We start from the raw sequence: 9,637 nt of genomic DNA on the forward strand, positions 1-9,637 counted from the left end.
ATATTGTCTAAAGTTTCAGAGGAGCCCCCATATAACAGTGTTTAAAGTTTCGTCGATATTTGTGGGTGCAACCAGACGGTCGGTGGGCCAAACTGGTAACCTCCCTATATATATTAGGGAGGGCCAAGTTTTTTTTCGAATTTTGAATCAAAATGATGCTATAGGGAACATTTTTTTTTTGAAAAGTGGGAGACTCGAAAGTTGCTTAGAATTGTCCACAGAATAACCTTAGGGGCTGGATTTAATCGAATTTTTCGACTCCATACAACTTAGTCGGCCCTAATGTTTTTGTAGGTGTACATACTTGTAAACAGGTTTTGGAAAAAAAACGCAATTGATTATGTGGAAAATTTAATTTGATTGCAGGCTGTTGTAGTCTTTGGACGGACTTCATGCAACGCATGAATTGCAGAAATCGAAATGAGTAGAAAATGTATGGGTGTATGTATTTTCTTTGCGTTATTAGGTAATAAATTGGTCGATGCAAATGTCTGTTGCTGCAATATCAAAAGAAACCGAGATAAGAAATTCTACTAATATTGAAATCAAATTAAATATTGTCTTGTGTACTGTAAACTGAAAACAAATGCTCTATTAAATGGCAGACACTTAGAAAAGGTTAATAAATAGAGTGGCCAATTGTGAATGATGTAGGCTGATATAAAAAAAAATATTTTTTGTTTGTTTTTATTTTGTGGAAATAAAATATTTCATAATATATAATTGTGCTTTCTATTCGCATTTATGACGCATTGAATTGCTATTTAATTCCCCATAACTGTTATATCTAATACTTATTTCTTTTCTGCAAATACCACACAAAGTTTAATAATATTCTTTGAAATGTTATTAGCATTTACAAATTTGATTACATAAATTAATTAATCGCAGAATGGTATAGACTATGCTGTGAAACCAATAGATAGACCAGACAATAATCATTATGTGTAGGATTTTCTCATTATTTTGAAAGTATTGCAACACACAAACGAAATATTTGTTGGTATTATTTTTTGTAAATTTGGAAATGTCATTTTATTGTCATTATTATCATTTAACACTAGACGTCAATAAATTAATATACATTTCTAATTATATATTTAGTTACCAAACAGGTGAGATAATATAATTGATGAATGATTGATTAAATTAGTTTAGAATTGTGGTTTCCGATGCTGATTAATTACAACTACTGTAATCAGATTGGAATAGTGGTTTAGATAGATATTCGATATAATATATAGGAAGTGATGCAAATGTGGTGTACCCATTTGTTTTTAGATTGCCAATTTTTTATTTTTTATCCGATTAAATTGAAATTTTGCACACAACATGCTACATGCGTTGTTTTCCATGTATCATTTTGAAAATAAAATTATTCTAACAATTTAAGAGATATTTGAGAAAATATTTGAAATTCTATTAAAAGTGATTTTAAAATAAAAAGTGAAGGTAATGTGGTATACCACATGATGCATGATTATAGCTTTTGTTTTTCAATCGCGCATAGTATTTGATTTTTATTCCATACTATTTATTTTAATGCTTTGGTAATAAGAATTAAATTACATCCGTAAAACAAAAAAATATTTTTAAACTTGAACCGAAAAAAAGTCATTTTCATGAAAAATTTAATTTTTGGTACTGATTCTCACCGTGATTTAAATAAATTAAACAGATCATTGATATATTATTTTTTTGAGAATAGCAAACTATAGAACATGTTTCAGTTATTCTAAAATTTTCAGTTTACAATAAAAGTGACTATACCACATTACCAACCTACACCACATTTGCATCACCTCCTCTAATATAATTATTCGGAGGAAAAATTGAAAGAAGATACAGCACTCTCTCTCTCTCTCAAAAAAATTTTAGAAGTGACTTTCTAAGAAAAAATTGATTTTTTGATATAAATGATCCAAAGATATAGCCATGTCCGTCTGCCTGTCTGTTGTAATCACTCTAGCGTCTAAACGAATTGAGATATATCGCTAAAATTTTGCATAGAGTCGTCTTTTTTCTGCAAGCTTGTCAAGTTCGATGAGGGGATTTATCGGTCCACGTTTAGGCATAGCTCCCATATAAGGGTACCCCCAAATTTTCGGTATTTCGGGGTTCTTGAGCGCGTTTTTCAACCGAATTCGCTGAAATTTGCAATATTGGGTTCTTATTGGGTACTAAATGTCTCCACAAAAAATTAAATTAAATAAATTAAAATTATAAATAAATTAAAATTATAAATATAGGTCCACTTTTTCTGGTAGCCCCCATATAACGGTAGCTCCTAAGTTTTTGAGTTCTTAATAGGCACCAAATCTCTCCAAAAAAAAATTACGAATATAGGTCAATTTTTTCGAATAGCCCGCATATAAGGGTACCCCCAATTTTCGGTATTTTGGGGTTCTAGAGTGCGTTTTTCAACCGAATTTGCTGCAATTTGGTATTTTGTAGTCGTATAAAAGTGTATATGGCAGCAACCCCTTATGGTATATGACGACTTAATTTTACATTCTTATACCAGAACAAATGCAACTTCTTATAATTACCCGAATGTAAATTATTTATGTACATCTTTTTTGCTTCCTTGGCTTCACATAGTTGTTTGTTATAAAATACTGTAAATAGTGCAGGGGTTAAGATGTTAAGTTCATGTTCATATCCTCTCTACATTAGTAATGCTGTTTAGAATACATTTAACACCTAGCCTAGGCTTTTCTTTTGGGAATAAATTGTCGTTAACCTTTACTGGGGAGGCAACTGAAACTCCCCGTCTTAGAATTGCTCGCAGCTTATCTGCATGTATCCTAGTTGCTGTCATGCATAGTAGGAAAAAATAACGGTATAATGCAGGCACGGGCAGAGCATAAAAAATTCTGTTCTCACGCACTTGTCTTTGTGTGTTAATGGTTTTTCAATTGGTTCAGTTGAATGTGTGAGAGAGAATAGTGATACTTACTCTCGCGAGAGTGCACGCGTGCGGTGGTTCGCCCGACTGTGGTATAATATCTCATATTACAATGTCATGGTTTTGTAAATACAATATTAACTCCTTGTTTTATGTAAAGCGGAATCTTGGAATAATGTGTTATTGTGTAGTACCCAAAGGGTGACTACAATCGATTAATATATATTTTTTTATCTTGAAATCAGAATCGTAACTTCTCTACAGATTACTTATGACACCCTAATGCAGACATGGTATCACAAGGGGATATATGTATTGGTATATCAGCCTTTTTTTGAAAAAATCACAAGCCCACTAACATAACCACCAACACAATTGAGAATACATATAAAAAATATATGTATAGTATATAATAAGCAATCTAAGCTGGGGTGGCATTCGTTTGATTTGAATATATTTTTTAATCTTTTTGTTCTTGCTAATTATTATATAGAAGTAAAATAGAAAAAAAAACTTAAACATAATTACTCTTTCATATTCCTCAAACAATGACTACTACAAAAGTTAACTTCAACTGTAAAAACGGCGGCGATGCTGGCAACAACATCCTACATGGTCGCAATGGAAATGTAAGGTATGTAAAATGGTTGGAATGTTCCGAAACTAGGTGTGGGCCAGTATTCAATAGTAGAGGGTTAAAAAGTATAGTAGGAGAAAAGATTTATAAAAATTATGAAAGTGAAGCAATTTAGCTTCAAAGATTTATTGTGGGGTGATATGGAGATCATGCAGTTGACAACAGGGTGACATTAGCGTAGCGTAATAGAGTGGTAGCATAAAATAAATTCGTAATATTATATACATTTGACTCGTGTTATTGTTCTGGTATATTGTATTGCTGAGATACCTCAGAACAACGCAATTTTGTTTTTTATATCCTTCACCACATTGTGGTACATGGTTCCTTTTGAGAATATCCATAGACTCACTCTCTAAGTAAATATATATATATATATATGTATATTCGATTTGCACGAAATTTGGCATAGCGTAGTGAATTAAGTCAAGAATGATTTGTTTTAAGTCCGTTCATATTTAGATATAGCTCCCATATATATTTTTAACCGATTTAAGGTAAATGTTGTACCAAAGTCCCTATATATCTTTCGATTTGCACGAAATTTGGCACAGAGTAATGACTTAGGTCTAGAATGATGTGTGTTAAGTTTCCGGAAAATCGGTTCAGATTTAGATATAGCTCCTATATATATATTTCGTCCGATTTAAGGTAAATAGTGCACCAAGACCCTATATATCTCTCAATTTGCTCGAAATTTGGCACAGCATAATGAAATAGGTCTAGAATAATGTGTGTTATGTTTCATAAAGTTTAGAATAATGTTTGTTAAAGTTTAGAATAATGTTTGTTAATTTTCATGAAAATCGGTTCAGATTTAGATATAGCTCCCATATATATTTTCGTCCGATTTATGTTAAATGGAACACCAAAGACTCTCTATATTTCGATTTGGACGAAATTTCGCATAGCGTACTTAATTAAGTCTATAGTTATGTCTTCTAAGTTTCCTGAAAATCGGTTCAGATTTAGATATATTTCCCATATATATTTTCGTCCGATTTAAGGTAAATAGTGCAATAAAGACCCTTTATATCTTCGATTTGCTCGAAATTTGGCACAGTGTAATGAAATAGGTCTAGAATGATGTGTGTTAAGTTTCATGAAAATCGGTTCAGATTTAGATATAGCTCCCATATATATATATACGTTCGATTTAAGGTAAATGGTGGACTAAAGTCCCTATATCTTTCGATTTGCGCGAAATTTGGCACAGCGTATGAATGATGTGTTCAGATTTAGATATAGCTCCCATATATGCTTTCGTCTGATTTAATGTAAATGGTGTACCAAAGTCCGTATATATCTTTCGATTTGTACGAGATTTTGCCTGGGGTACTGAATTATGTCTAGAATAATGTGTATTAAGTTTCCGGAAAATCGGTGTGGATTTAGATATAACTCCCATATATATTTTCGTCCGATTTTTAGTAAATGATGCACTAAACTCCTCATGTTTATTAGGTATTGAAAAATGGGACGTCTGTTAAGATTCCTCTGTTGAATATTTCTAAAATGGTGAAGGGTATCATATAGTCGGCCCCGTCCGACTGGTTTATTTTAACCACACCAGACTCCACAATTATGTGCTGAACATCTTAAATTTTCCTAGGGAAGGGTGATCTGTGTAACTAATTCGAATGACTGTCATGATAATAAACGGTCAATATGCCGCGTATCAAACGAACCAATCTTTTTGTGTAAAATAAAAACATTTGAATCTTATGGTTACACGAAATATTACCCAGGATCGAAGTATATATTGACAGAAACTTAGAGGGTATTAGTAGGGTATCATATATCTCCCCAGTCCGACTATAGTGCTCCTCTCATTGGTTTTAAAATATCTTTTAACAAAATATTTAAATGTCTGTAATGATGTATTTAACCCATCAATAACCTAGTATAGCAAATTACAGACAGTCAGGTTGGAAAATTGCACTAGGAGCTGTAAAATACCGACAATGTAGCGGGACATTTATATGGTGGTTAAATATAAACATATATAGTGAACAATTTCTATGGGGATGTTTTTCACCCACTAATGCTAAACTTTAATGGGTCTGTTCATGTCACCAGCAAAAAATAAATAAATTAATTAACAAACATGAGATTTGAGTTCGAATATTTTTTTACCTTTCATTATATCCGTCTACAAAGTAACAAATTAAAGTCAATTCCCAAAATGTTAAACCCGTGTCCAAAATCATCAAAATACTAAAGTAAAGTAAGCAAAATACTAAAGTAAAGTAAGCAAAATACTAATGTAAGTACTAATGTAAGTACCGTGGACGCTACCATAAAAACTGGACCAATGTTGGTAGGAAAATTTTCTTCCTAATATGAACATAAAACCAGTAAGGAAAGCAGTAAAGTCGAACGGGACAGACCACCACTTTGGGTATATCCAATAGTTGGAATCGTAACAGACGTCGCATTTTTGAAGGACCATCAACATGAAATTAAACATGTCATTCTGCAACCTATACAAAATTTTGGTCAGATATAGAGTTGCTTCTTACAATGGGACAAAATTATGTAAATAAATTTAAAGCAAAATATTGGAATCTAAACCGATTTCATCGAAACTTGTCACATATTAGGTTACACTTATGTCAGTATATTTTTTGCTTTCGGCCACATTTTTAGTTTTTCATTTACTTATAAATCCAAATTTCGTGCAAATCGAAGGATACATAGGGACTTTGGTGCACTATTTGCCTAAAAATCTGAACCGATTTTCACGAAATTTAACACACATCGTTCTACGCTTAATTCAGTACGCTATGGCAAATTTCGTGCAAATCGAAGAATATATAGGGACATTGGAGCACTATTTACCTATAATTGGACGAAAATATATATGGAAGCTATATCTAAATCCGAGCCGATTTTTCCCAATTTCAATAGGGTTCATTCTTGAGCCAAATAAGTGAACTGTGTCAAATTTCATCCAAATCGGATCACAAATGCGACCTGTACTTTGTTAACAAAAATACATGGACGGACGGACAGACGGACATGCATAAATCGACTTAAAAAGTGATACTATGCATCTCGTTTCCTTTTGCCTGTTACAAACATATGCACAAAGACATAATACCCTGTACCACAGTGTGGTGAAGGGTATAAAAACAATTCCGTATAAAAACTTTTTTATATACCTGTCCTTAAACGTGGACCGATATATCCCAAAATCAAAGTTTAAATTTCGGAAAATCTGGGAAGGAAATAGAATGTCAGCCATTATAAGGTCGACAGAGCGTCAGCGAAAATTAAGGACAGGTTATCTTATTGTTGGTCCGGTCTATCCGGATTTTGACCATAATAGAGAATTGGTTAATACTTTATTCCTCAGACCCACATATTCTAAAAATAATTTAATATATAATGGATTTGACAATTTAAAACCACTGGGTTGATGAAATTTGGTACAATGTAAACATACCATAAATTATGAAAATTCACGTCATTCGAGTATAACATCTTTCACACATGTCATATACGTATTTTCTTATTTCTCTTAAAGGGGTAGTAGGTACAATATAATCGTTTATGAGTAGTAGAAAAAACAAAAACAAGAAAAGGGTTTAAATAGGAAATTCCATAAAGTGATGCATGCCTATGTATCTGTTTTGCGTCGCTAGCATATCTTTACTGAGTACTATTATTATTTAGTGCGCTAAAGGTCCGGGTATTTGTGGGTGAGTGGTTATGGCGGCGATGTCCTGAGTTTTTTTATGTTTTTAACATTTCACGTTTGCTTTTCGCTTGTTGTTGTTATTTTTTAAGCCAAGCTATTCCTTTGGAATTGAAAGGCTGTGCGATGTGATGATGTTTAACTGTTGAGCTATTTTTATTTCACCGTGGAATTTGTCGTTGTTGTATTTACATGTTAGGGGAGCATTGGCTCATCTTTATCGTCGTCGAGTATGGAAAAGCTAAGCTCTGGGCCTAAAGAAAGAAAAAGTTTAACTCGAAATAATTGCAGAGTGTGTTTGTGTGTATCGAAAGGACATTGCCCCTACAGATAAACAAAAGGAAACAACAACAAAAACCATTAATTCAAACCCGGTATTTTGTCAGCACATTTTTTCATTTCTATCCCTTTAACGATGTTTAGGTTTCCCAAGTGAGTTTGCTGTTAGGGTGCTTGGCTTTCAAGCACTTTGTATACCACCCTTCATGAGATAGAGGATGTAATAATTTTGTTATTTCGTCTATAACAGATCGAAATATTTTTTGGACATTTTCCATAAGCTATATGTTCTGTATATTTTCGTCGGTTCCACAATCTGTGTGTGTGACAATGCACAATACAATTTTTAATTACCATTACTTTCGGATCTATGTCGATTTAGGTATGTACGCCTGTATATATATGACCATCGTAGCGGTATGGCTGGCAGTATCGAACGATGATGGTAGTCATTTTTGGTTTTTCCACTTTTAAAAATCAAATAAAATGAAAAATATATTATCGGCATGAACGGTTGCAGATGGACGCAAAATTCTGCTCTTAGAATATATCAAAGCACCGATTGTTGCTATAACCATTCAAATATCTTCTGACACAGCTTGAAACTGGATTCTGAAATATTATATGTTTTCCTTTCATGAAATAAACCGATTATTTCCCCAATTTACACAAACGACCACGTTACTAGACATACAAATTATTTATTGTTTGTTTTAAAAATTTGCCCTGTTAATTGACGTGTAAATTCATTTTGCACTGATTATTGTCGTTGATACGCTTTGGCGCCTCTTAATGGAAATTCTATTTTGACATATTTATGTGTGAAGATTATGTACTGTATCAGTGAACGTCCTATTGTTGGTCGTGTGCATTTTTTGCGAGGCATGTAAGCAGACAATGCGCCATTCCGACTATCGGCTTATTATGTATAATTTAATAATTTCCCTGCAAACATATTTAACGCCCTGACACCAGCACCATAATTTTTTCGGCCATGCTACTAAGTGTCCAGTCATCGAGACGCGCTGCCAACAAATATTCACCCACAATTATCGATTTTCAACAATGGGGGGATATGTCCCAAACCGAAAGTCCATAATGAATGGCAATAACACTTTATGGCTTGGCCATTACGTTATTACGAAATTTGGTATTGAGTTTTGGTGTGAAGTTAACCAGCAATTGATAATTAGGTTGGAATAATTCTCAGTAGTAATATAATAAAGCGATGAGTAAATGGTTAATAGCGATCTTAAAATATAAATATGTGTGGAAATAAATTTTATTTTATTTTTAGATTTAATACAAGGAAAAACATATTGCATATATTTTAGAAGTTATTGATGCCGGAGATGATTGTACAAAATCGTCATGTAATATACACAGAGACAGAGATATCTTTGGGAATTTATTCCATTAGAAAATATTCGATACTAGCATATGCCTAGTACTTCGTAAGCGAATGAGGGAATTATTTAACCATTTAGTACCTATGTTCTCTTATAGTAAGTATTACCAAAACTTCCTCCATATCACAACACTACACACCAATTCTAACCGCAACATAAATCTAAATTTATACTTAATTAGGTATCATTTCGCTGGCTTAACTTGTAAAGGCAACAAGTCCATTTTTTTTAGAAATTAAGAGTTTGATACAGTTATGTATAATAAGACAAAATGTATCGATTTAAAAAAAATTAAAATACATTTTCTCATTTTTGTTGGTGTTTTGTGTTGATGAGTAAACGCGCTAAGTCCAATTTAACACACGTCGCTGGATTAACATCATGTAAGAGCTCTAAGTCCACTTTTTATTTTGAGAATTTTGGACACGATTATCAATATTGGTCCACTTTTTAGGGTAGCCCTCATATTACATTACCCCACTATGTGGTATTTTGGGATTTTTTGTACATTTTTCAATCGAATTGGTTCTAATTTGATATTCTGGGTTCTCATTGGGTGTCCAATATTTGATTGTTTTTGTCTCTCCTGAAAAATTGTTAAAAAGTGACTTATCGCCTTCACAAGTTTGGTCAGCGATTTATTACCCTCCTGTAACGTGACCGCTACATTTCACACCCCTCATTAAAATAATATTAGGATACCT

This window comes from Musca vetustissima, unplaced genomic scaffold (genome assembly GCF_032173495.1).
Source record: "Musca vetustissima isolate MV318-11 ecotype Yass unplaced genomic scaffold, APGP_CSIRO_Mvet_v1 utg12623, whole genome shotgun sequence".
NCBI classification, from domain to species: Eukaryota; Metazoa; Arthropoda; class Insecta; order Diptera; family Muscidae; genus Musca; species Musca vetustissima.